We start from the raw sequence: 12,701 nt of genomic DNA on the forward strand, positions 1-12,701 counted from the left end.
TATTAAGTTTGTATTTTACACGGTCGAATTCTCTTCGGGACTCTTCCCGACTTCGCTTTCGCATTATCGAAGAGAAGCGATTCCGTCGATATTCCATGTTATCGCGATGTTTATTCTGCGTAGTTTGCGATCCGAGCGTATACATATATACACTCCCCCCTCCACTCTTTCCACAAAAAAATGCAAGAACTATTGTATGTAAACTCAACTATTATAAGAAGTTTTTTTTTTTTGTCAGTAAACGTTGTCGTAAATCTCATAGGAATTTTCCTTCCCTTCGTGAATGTTTCTTTTCTCTTCGCGATATCGAGTTGTCGCAACGCGATTGTCGTCTCGTTTGGAACAAATTTGATTAGAAAATTGAATGTTACCCGGCACGATACTTGGACAGGTTTTTGTAATCTTGTACCACACGTGGAACATTGATTTTTCGAATTATTGGCGCGATCACGAGTGTCCTTGGATTCTGATTAATCGTGCGGTGATTGCACCGGGTGTGCAGATTTATTCGCAAACGAGCGAACGAGATAAGGACGGAAACCCTTTCGCGGCGGTGAGTTCGTTTCGTTCCATCAAAGTCTCGAAACCCAACGTTCGAAAAAGAACGAACGGTCTACACGTAGAAAGAGAGTAATGTAATGAAGTGTGCATTGCCAGGTATCGAGGCGGTGCACACAGAGTGTGGCTTCCATCCGTTGCGAATAACTTCTCCCTGGTCGTGTGCCCGTTCGAGAATCATTTACATCGTACGTATACAGGTTGCTCGTGAAACGTAACTGAAACTTTACACGGAATTAGATGACTTTATCTCCACCGTTTGTAAAAATGCGTTCGAACTACGAAAACGTTTGCGAATGTATTTCGAAGCAACACGGAGACGGGTTTAAAATACTTTCACAAAGGCATTTAAAACGAAATTGCTCGCTCGAAATATATTATCGATTATTTTCAGAATTATGAAGTAAATTATCATTCGATGCGAAATGAATCTGGATCGTTCTAATCTGTACAAACAATTAACTACTACGTTAGAAACACTCGATTCTGGGCAAAAAAAAGAATATAAAAATCTTGCTTTTGACATTACAATAGAACGAGAAGACCGAGAAAGTACAGAAACATCTAGTCGCAATTATTGTAACAATTTCGACGATTAAAAAAAAAAACAATACATTGCGATGGATTCAACGGGTCGAAAAAACCACGGTTAAACGATGGGTTTATTCGAGCGTGTTCGTGCGCGGGTTTCTTCGAATTGTTGCTCGTAGAACGTACCGACGTCGTTACATTCCAAGACACCCTGTATATCGTTGAAATATAAATAAACGAATGTAAATCGATGCCGTGACGAGGTGAGGGCAGTGTCTGTTCGTATTTTTCACGGGACAAACGCGCGAATAATTGCCAGGGGTAACGCGACTCGGTGCGTCTCGATTAAACTAATTGAACCGACCGGCGCTCGGTCGTGCACCGATTTAATTGCGAAAATGTACGAACGAATTGTCGCGGCGATACACGTGGGCGTGTAACGATATCATCTACCGTGCTCCCTTGCTTCTTAATTATTGCCATCACGACACCTCGTCTCGCCGTACTTTCGACGTTAATTAACTCGCCAACAGGTGAATCGATGCACCTAAGAAATCGCATTCCTGCACGTGACCGCACGCGACACCGTGATTTCGGAGTTTTATCGACGCCACTTAACGCGAACGCGCTCCAAACGCTCTCGGGAAATGAGGTTTCACGGGGGGGACGACGAGGTCGTTGCATCGCGTGAAATTGCGGTCGATTTATTGCAAATAATGTACCATAGGTGAATCGATAACGAACGGATAAGTTTTTAACAACGTTCATTTCCCTGTTGATCCGAGGGGGGAAAAAACCGGTCAATTTACTGCGAACGATACACCACGAATAGTCCGCGTTTTTAATAACTTTTATCTCCTTGTCGACCCAAGGAAATTCGTCACTGATATATAAATTCGGTGGAAAATAATTCTACCTATTGTAAGTGTTTACGTAACGCGTTACTACTATGGAAATATAGACAGACTCTCATCTCGGTGTTTTCGCTTCGTTTTGTCAGAGCTCAGAAGTACGTCTACTCTCAATAGTGGAATTTCTTATGTAGAGAGGCATGCTTCGCGATTCTGAGACAACAAACGACGACGTTGCAGCGTGTCGAAATATTAACCGATCAAGTGGTGTCAATTTTCGGAACACCCTGTAACCAGAATTGCCTTCGACAACCGAATTACGAAACGATGCAACGGGTGGGGCGCCATTGAATCGTACATCGATCACGAAACTCGCGAAACCGACCGAAATGACTCGCAATCGTTTCGACACCGGAAACACACCGAGGTCTCGATTTACTACCGTCCGTGGCACCTAATTAAAGTCGATTATCCTTGCCAGAGCCAACCGAGGCAATTAAGTCCTCCGTCCAGAGCAACGCGTTCGTCGTAGCAGGAAACCGTTCCGTGGTAAAATTCGGTTCCGTTACGCGCTTGTAAAAGGGCGCTACGGTGCTGAGGTTGTTCGGCATAATTTTCGAAATGATCGCCGCGAGTCCCCCGTGTAACGTCATTTGTCTCGGGACACCCGAAAGGACCCGATGCGACGCGTTCAAGCATTAATTGAATCCTCGTACCCGCGCGGTGTGCTTTACGGCCGAGTGAATTACGCGAGACCCAACGGAATAATTAAACCACGGACCGCGGTAATTTATGGCGGATGAACTCCGCGGCTTTATCTCTCTAGCGTAATATAATAGGCGCATAACCGCCCCCTGAGTAACTTCTGTCGTTTCGAGCGACCGAGCGCGCGGACATCTTGTTAATTACTGCAAACGAGACATCTCGTATGCAAACAGTGAACGTGGTAGGTCTGGAGAAAAATAAGAGTTACGCGATAATACATTCGATGAGTTACAAAACTTAGAACAGAGCGATTGCATGGAACGCGATGCGTAGGTTGTGGAATATATTGTCGATACGGGGTGGTTTGTTAATAACAGTGAACGGTAGATCTTGTGCAGGGATTAAAGGAATCGATTAACGATAATTGATTATAAATTTCAACACCATTCCGTCAACGATTTTCCTTTAGGTATAAAAGATACATATTCGAAGCGATGTTATACCGTAGCATCGGTATTATTCGTAATTGTATCGTGGTTATTGGTAAGCTTGTCGAAGATTTCGAGTAAGATATTTTCGAAAGATATCGCGACTGACTAAATACTGGCATTAAAAGTCAGGAATTTATCGATATTGGACGATAAAAATATTTCGTTAATACCGGTTGCACGCAAACATAGTTAATCGATATCGATTTAATAAAACGAAACACTGTAAGCTGGAATTACACCGAATTGGTTGCAGAACGATTGTCCTTGAGCCTCGAAGCGAATACATTTAGATAGCAGAAAGCTACGTAAAAAATGGTCTTTATCGATTCTGGAAGAAATATATCGCGATACCGGTTGAAAAACAAATAAATTTATTGCAGAACCGTAAGAACAAATCGATACGCACAACTTGTTATTTGTATCGACTCGTTATAATTCTATTCCAATTTACTTATTATTCGTTACTTCGTTTTAAGAAAGAATAGATAACTGCATTTTGTGCTCTTGCACTTTTCGTTTCCTTGTTTTCACCGCGTGTTCATTTTTCTCTTTTCCTTAGCTCGTTTCGTTTTCTAGATTTACAAATTGCGCAACGAAGACGAGAAATAAGAATACGAGTAAATTCGTGAACGAGATATTGCATTCGATGTTATCTCATCGTCAAATACAGACGATTCGAGAAGGTGTTGCTGCAGTGACATTTTGATCGAACGTTCGCTAACAAGTTTACGTACACTGGCCCGTAACGAGCTTGAAAAACGTGTTACGTACGAGAGTTCTATTCGCGTGGTGGTCGATAATGTTCACACGGTGTGTGTAATCGAACGAACCGAAGAACTCGAAACGTATGCAAACGTTTCGTCGGTTAACGAACATCGTTCGCGAAATAAATTCACCGAGCGAGAACAAACTTCGTGATTTATTATACGCGGAATGTTCATCGCGTCTCGTTGATTTTCACTCGCACGCGAACGCGCTTCGACAGAAACGTATTCGAACGAGCACGATAAAAATCGTTCCATCCGTGGATGATCAAAATGGCCACGAGACGAGCATAGAAATCGATCGATGGTCGCGATCCATCGAGCATTTCCAGCGGTTTCAGAAGTCTATCGGTAGCAATTGCGTGGATGGCATATTCTCTGTCGTCCAGTGCTCGGCTGCAACATGTATCGGAGCACGGATCGTTATCGTAAATTGGATCGCATTCCGGAAATCTTGAAACAGCCGTAAAACGTCCAGACTCGTTTATAGCCACGAGTGGACCGATGGCCGAACCGAGACAGAGACTTAACGTCGTGAGAAAAATCGTATAAACGATTCCACGTACCGTTTCGATACTTCCCGTGCACGTCTCAGCGATCGTGCTGGATTTTTTATCGCAAAAGACGACGCTATGAATAACAACGCGTGTAATCGCTTACCTTTGAAACGATTAACTTTAATTTGAATTGGAACTTAACTCGGTTGTTTTCACGTAGCCCCTAGAGGTACTTGCATTTTAAACTACGAAGTTTCACGAGTCTCACGACCGCATCCCGTGGGTCAATTCTCTCGAGTTTTCTCTCTTACGGTTCACTCTCGACCATCCTTTCTCTCGGTTATATATTCTCGATCCATGTGAATGTATTTTCCCATACGTTGGATTCTGTAACGTGATTTAATACTACGATTAATAAATGTCACGAATTTGTGTAACTTTTCAACTTTGTGTTGCAGCGAGAGAGCTAAAGAAATATAAAATACTCTATTGTAGTAGCTTTAATCGAGGAAAAACGATACATCGTAAGGACTCGACGAGTCGAAAAAGACCCGAGGATACCTTCCTCGGTTACAACGCGCGGGAAAAATCGATACCTCCCTCGATTACAGCGCGCGAAAAAATCGATGCCTCGAATAAAAATTTATAAAACGTTGAAGAATGTATCTAAAAAATTATTAAAAATTTTATCGAGGTTTTACGTTACAGAAAAGAAATTCCCAAAAATCACCTTCGTTCTACCCTTTTTCCTCTAGTCTCTCCCCTTCTTAAGACGATTTCTTACGTTACGGAAAAAGGATTGTCAAAAATCAGTTTCCAAGGTCAAGATCGACGGATTTGTAACTTTAAAGGGATAAGAAATCCTCCGACCGTAACAGAAAACATCGACGGGAGATCAGAGGTCGATTGGAAAAATATTTTTATCGACGAAAGGTTCGATAACGACCGCACTTAGCGCCGCGAATAACAATTTTAATTGACGCGGGAGTCGTATCGGCGTTTGTCTTGTACGATTGGCGTTAAGGGGGCAGTAATTCGTGATTACCCGTAGAGTGGATAAAATGTGACTTTAACGAGGCAATCGCGACGCTTGGCAATTTCACGAAGGTCACTGGGCTAGACCTCGCGCGCGAGGAGGATTCTATGGGAACGCGCGTCTAGGTCGCGGTTACTATCTATAGAAAGACTTTCGCCTAGAAATCGAATAACGGTGTCGAGGTAACAGCGTGAGAGTAAAATGAAAATCGAAATCGCGCGAGCAGCGTTCAAGACGCCTTCGATCGTACATTACCGAATCGAACACTCGATACGATCGAACGCATCGTAAACGAGCAAGCTTGGGGGGCCACCGATGATCTCAGCACCTCGAAGATCGTTTTATGGTGCGGACGATAAAGCGTAATAAATTAGCCTCCAGCCGAGGTTTCGTGACCTTTGTTCGTTTAAACCCATTAACGCGTAGCTGGGAATCCTCAAATTTTTACCATCGTGTTCCCGAGAGACTGAGAAATGGACGATTTAACCTGACAATGTTGCATCAGCGATCGGTTTCAAGGTACAGATCACTTTTTTTCAAATATTGCACACCTTAATGTGAGCGCAACCGTGTACTATTTTCATTGACGAAATTAACAAAATTGAACGCGCAAAATTGATCTATTAATCAGTTAACGACACAGTGTTAATCTATATGGAAAGTTCTACGCGATAAGAGCAAAGGAACGAGAGAAGTGTTCCTTATAACGATACGCGATGACACACGAATGCCTTAAAATTAAAAGTAAACGCAAGAGTAACCAAGCGAGTTTCTAATTCTTTTGTACAATGCATGCATCGTTTATACCCTGAATACAAATCTCTATCGTCTCTCGACATTTCACAGTGTCACTGGAAAGGAATGAATAATTGTTCCTCGACCGTCGATTGCACATTTTAAAGCGAACGCAACCGAATACCGTTTTCGTTGACGAGATCGACGAAACTGAGATAGTGTTTTTCTTTATTCTTCGTAATCTATCGATCCGTATCGAAAGATAAGTTCTTCGTAACCGAACGAGAGAAACCCTCGTCGGTGATACAAAAATTCCTCGAAATGAGAAATGAACGCGAGAGGTCTCCGAACGGGTCGCTAATTATTTTGCGCAGTGTACGCAACGTTTGCGCCGCGAATATAAATTTCTATCGTTGCTCGAAGTCTCACAGTGCCGCTGGAAAGAATCTCTTCCCATTCTAGAGAAGCAATGCGCATTCAAAGGTAAGATCGCATCGACGCGTTCCACTTTCGTTTGTCGTCGACTGAAAATTACACCTTGCACCTTGATCCGCGTTATTTTCGTTTTCTTTCTTCTTTTTTCCCGTTTCTATAGCAAAGTTTGCGAGCTCGTGACCCAAATATACCGCGAAACCAGCGCGTTTCACTTCGCCGTAACTTGCCGAAATAATGCAGAACGTGTCCATGACGAATCGCGAATACTTCGCCATTGCCGGTCTGCGGAGGAGCTCGTCGATGTCTTTGAATAGTTTTAATTTAATGGTACTTAACGCTCCCCGGTTCGTTCTTCTCCGAGTAACTGGCCTGGCCGGTAACGAATCGCTGATGAAGCGACTTTTAAAGGGATAAAAGACATCGCCGCAGGCTGCCACGACCATTTTCAGAGACGAAAGACTCGCCAAGGCTTTCGAACTCTCCGCGTATTCCAATTTTGCGAATATAACGGCGCGTTATTGTATCCTTTGCGGGATGTACGCTCACACGAGCGTCGCATATCGAAATCTTGGCTCGAAAGAATTTTTCTCGTTCTCGTAATTTTCAATTCAATCGCGCGAAGATCCGTTCAATTTTTAATTTCAAGTTTCTTGTCACCGTATTCTGAAGCAGTCGCTCTACGGATCCGTCGTGTGGAATGCAAAAATAATTGTCAAATCTCTGTAAATAAAATCGAATCAATTCAATGCCAACCGAAATATTTTAGTTCACTTCGTAAGAATTGCGCGCACTTGGAGATAAAATTAATTACACAAAATAGGCGCGTTTTTGGTTCGTAAGACGAAGTATCGATAGATTTCAGCTCAATTACGACGAAGAGGGTTAAAACGATTTTCCAGGGAGCGGCGATCGTTACGGTAATAACGTTGTAGCGTCTTCTTGTCGTCGAAACTTACGAAAGTACAGGAGCGTGCATAATTAACCGCCACGAACGAACGCGTTAACGAAGGAAACGAACAATTTGCTGCACCGTGCGGATTGCATCGTTACGAGCCAGTTAGATGATTCCGAAAGAAGACGACGACCAGTGAAAGTGACTTCTATTAACCGGGAACAACGAAATAAACGAGGTTGAGCAGAAAAATGCGCGAGTGCCGGTTAATTGCGGACGTGCGTAACGACGACGTGTGTTGTGGAATTGTAACACACTTTCGGCATTCCAGTTCAAGTCGTTAGCTTACTTACTACGTACACTTTGACAATGTAAAACCATCTTGGTAATTATGAACGACGAGCCGACGCGCGAACCAGGATCCAATGTCGAGGATTTCGCGATGTTCAAGACCTTTGGAACGTTTCAAATTTTCAAAATATTCAATATTTTCGCATACCTCTATTAATATCTCAAATTTTGAACAAAGATAAGCAACTTTCTATGCGCTATTCGTTCGATAGAAATTACGATCGAATTAAATAAATAAATAGTTACACAACGTACGTATACACTCCTCCCGTGTACATAAACTAAACTACTATAAGAAGTTCTTTCTCCGTTCGCAAAAGTATTCGCGAATCGAAAGGTAATTTCTTTTCTTTCCCTTTAAAGTTTCCATTCTCCGAATCTTTTTCACCCCGGTGCGTATAACGTCCACGTACCCCTAAGAAACGCGGGGTATACGCGCGAGATAACGGGAGAGATCGTTCTTCGGTCTCGAAACCCTAGGAAAACCGCGGGAAAGATCGCTTTCCATCGCTTGGGAACGGGCACGAGGCTTGGACGGCGGTTTTAAACACGCGAATTTAAAGACGCCACGAGGGAAAGGGTCGGAGTACCATTCTCGATCTCGCTGGTGGCGAGCAAACGGCGGAGAAACGGCTCGTTACCGTTCGTGGCCGCTCGCGGTTCGAAAACACGCGAATACGTAAATCAAGAAACGAACGAGTTATACGATGGTCTTTTACCGCGCGCGCGCTCGGCCCGTGGTAACAGGTTGTCCCGGGGCAGGTTACGCGCGGGTATAAACCGTCCATAGCGGCGGCCATAACCGTTTTCTTTATCGCCTTAACCGACCCGGCGATCATTCCGCCGATCGATTCGTCGGCCGTTTATTTCCATTTCCACGACTCCCTTAAATATCCTACCGCGGAGAAGCATCGCGCCACGGGCCCCGAAGGCGCTATCGTTAAACCATTCGAGGGAACACCTTACGGCCCCGTTCGCGCGATCTTTATGCGCCGACTATCGGTTGCAATGCGCCGTTTCGGAATGCAGATTCCCCGCGCCGTAGACCGGCCGGACAATGGGGAACCGTGTGCAAACCCCCTCCTCGACACTCGTATCCCGTGACACTTTACGCGTGCCCGCGGTGGTTCTGCGTTTGTAAATTTATAGAGTAAAATTAGGGGGATCGTAAACGCTTTGGGCTTATACGCGAGATTTACAAAGTGTCTCCCGAGGTAAGTACGTTTTCAATGTGTGTCGCGTCGTTTGGGGTGGTGGTGGGGGCGAGACGTTCGCATGGGGCGATTTGTCGAACGTTTACTCGATTCCGTGTACGACGAGAATTCGATTTCGATTGTACCCACCGCGGTGACTCCGGCGCGACGCGAACCTCATCGATCTGAGAACATTTTCCATGGTATCGCTGTAACCGGTATCGCTGCTACATTGTAACGATTCGTAGCGATTAAAATTGCCAGCTGTAGGTAGAAAATGAAACGAATTAAACATCTTACGTGCAATTCGAATGATTCTACTATCGAATTTTCGCGAAACGAAGAAACACGCACACTCCTCGATGTACCAGCGGAAAAGATCCCGTCGTTCCCGATATCGAGTGTCGAGATTTCGTTTCTTACCGCGTCTTGAGCCTCTCGGTTGCTACAAACTTCCAAAGAGACATCTCCGCGATGACAAAACTACTCTTATAACCTACGCGGACAACGACCACTTAACCGAACCTGTTGAACGAGGCGAGTCGAGTCAACGGTTCGTTACACGTTACAAAGTTCCGTGGCAACGCGTAACTCACCGATTAGAAAAATCCTCCTATACCTTCTATAAACAATGACCACTTATCCGAACCTGTTGACTGGAAAAATGGAGTCGACGCTTCGTTACACGCTTTAATTACGCGCGCGCGGCGGTTTCTCGTGCCCCGAGTAACAGGTAGAAGGTAATTGTAATCCATTCTACAACAGTTGCGACGCCTCGGCGGGGATATCGCATGTCAATTGCACCGGGCCGAGTTCCTCGGATTCTATCGGCAGTACTGTTGCGTTAAACGTTACGTTAAACACCCTAACGACCGCTCGTGGCCGACGTTTCCGTACGAAATGTCGCCAATTACGGAACGCGAGATGGCCGAGGGAACGGTCGTAGAAACTCCCTTGGAACTCGGCATGCGGGAGTGACGAACGCTGATTGCCAGCTCGAGCGTGCTTTCGACCGAAACCCCGGTACCGTCCAATCCAGAAACGCTACGCTGCTTTCACCCTACGACTCGTCAGACGGCTGACATTAGAAACGTGGCCGTGGCTCCCGAGCAAAACGAATTTTCGAACGAGCGCGGGGGATTCAAGCCACGGCCGTGGAAAGTTTAGCGACGCGAGAACCGCCATTTTAATTAACGCCACGTTCGCTGGCCGATTTAGAAACCGATTAAACTTCCTGTCGATGGTATCCGACCCGTTTTAACAAGCCGAGGCTAAACCGCGTTTGGAAACGTCGAGTTAGAGGATACTGGATTTTTCAAGATTCTTGAAGGGTCTGTTACCATCGGCACGCGTTATCTTTCAGAGCGAATGTTTTTTTTATAATTATGGACAGAGATGGTTTCGGAACTGTGTATACGCGATTAGTTACGTTGAATTTTTGTATCTTTATCTTTGTTATTGCTCGTACAATCGCACGTTTCCCGCGGTACGGTATTTTAAACGGTTGCTACGATTCGCCTCGTTGCGTTTGTCTGGAATGAAAAATTCAGACACGATTTTAATCTACCGGCGAGGCAGATTGAAGCAACGTGAAGTGAGAAACATTTGTTTTTACAAAATAACGATCGTGTAAAAACTTGTATAATTGTTCACTTCTTAGGTAATTGTAATTTCTCACTTCTTCGATTGACGAAAAGAATCGTTGCAGGTAGTGATGCAATTTTGGTTCGTATGGTAAACGTACGTTTATTTAATGTTGGTGTAAAATTCTAAGAAAATTCGGCGATCCGTTCTTGAGATATCGCGACGAAGAATTTGAAAAACACGTTTCGAGGCAAGAAGAGTCCCTCGCTCGGTTCACCTGTCCCCCACCACACGACTAAGTAGTAGTAATAGATACGAACGCATTCCTTAGCCTTGTTTTTTCTCTTTTTTTGCAGCAGCAGCTTCGAATTGTACCGTTTTATCGAAATTGGGACATAAAATTTCGTCGGGGGATAATAAAATTACTCGAAGTGTCGTGTTTTAAGAAAACACGATCAAAGAGGAATCAATTTTTTTTTATCCCTACGAACACGAATACCCCCTTAATTCGCGTAACAGTTAAGAGAGTTAGTTTGTGCGAGAAAGAAGTTTAATTGTATAAATTTCGAGCGGCGATCCGCGAAGTACGTAAAATTGCTTCGCAACTTCGGTAATCGAGGTCTCGAGGAATAATATAGTTTTTTAGCCGTGAACGCTGCTTATTTGTTTTTTCTTTTCTTTTTCTTCTTCTTTTTTATTCGCGAGAAAACTACTTTCCATGCACGTTTCGAGATCCGTCGTTAAACCCGTAACACCGAATCACCTATTAAAATCGAAACGATCGCTCGTGTTGTCGTTTTTCTCGCGATCCTGGCCCTACTACGTCGGAGTTCGATAAATATCGTTAGCTTGTTCGTTAAAGTGCCATTTTTACGAGAATGGCAATTTACTTCGATGGTCGGCGACACAAAAGCATCGATTAAATCGCGGTATACTACTTTCTAAAGTGATATTCCTGTTTTCTTTTCTTTTTTTTTATATATTATTTCCACACTTTCCCGCCGTGACGTCAAACGCGATGATTTACATCCGAAATTAACGGAGGATTAGACGGCTACTATCGCGCGTCTATTTTCGTTGACCCGAGTTACGGAGGAAATTAGGACAAAACTAACATCGACCATCTGTTGCTTGGATTACAATCTTCGACGATGACTTTGTCCAAGTTTTCTTCTCGTCTCGTATTACTTTATTTCGCGAAGAAACTAGCGGTCGAGATGTAATCTCGATGTTACGCGGCATCTGTTGTAACCAATTTGAGAGCAAGTTCCGTCAATGTAGCGGAAAATATTTATATTTTTCTGCTCGTCGTAGGATTTTTACCATTATCGCTTCGTTGTACCGCGTACATCGAAAGTATACCGAGAGAGTAGCAATCACGGAGAAAACACCGGGCATCGTTTACAGAAATAACACATCACCTTTCGACCTACCGTTTGAGAATTGAATTTCAGCGAGAGGTAGTAGTCCAATCGTGAAAGGCATTATTAAAGCACGTTCTAAATACCTTTGATCAATTTACAACGATCCAGGAGCGATTTCGAGCGCGGAGGACTTCACAAACGGATCGAGAACGACGAAAGGTATCACCGATAGCTCAGTCTGTTGCGAATAATTTTTAAAAATGTGTCGTTAACCACCATCGAATAAAAAATCGACAATTTGTACTTTACAATGTCCCTCTTCGTATCGTATAATTTTTTAAAGAATTTATATTTGATATTTTCAGTTCTTCGCAAAATATTCCACCGCGTTGAAATAAAACAGACACTTTCTATACATCTCGAGAACCATCTGGAAACAATTTTCAATCCTTGATTCTAATAACGATCGGACCCGGAACAAGCGACCGAAGAACAAAGAAGAAAGCACCGACGACGAGTCAATCGTGAAGTAAGCGTCACAGTGAAAAGATCCCATGACTCTGGACTTTGCGTCTCAGACCTTGGAACAAACGAATTTCTTCGAGACCGCATTCTCGTAGATTTTTCTCCTCCCTCGACGTTCTCGAGTCTGTAAACACACCTTAACCACAACTCTAACACCGACCGGGACAAGAACGAGTAACTGGGAAACAA

This window comes from Ptiloglossa arizonensis, chromosome 3, assembly GCF_051014685.1.
Source record: "Ptiloglossa arizonensis isolate GNS036 chromosome 3, iyPtiAriz1_principal, whole genome shotgun sequence".
NCBI classification, from domain to species: domain Eukaryota; kingdom Metazoa; phylum Arthropoda; class Insecta; order Hymenoptera; family Colletidae; genus Ptiloglossa; species Ptiloglossa arizonensis.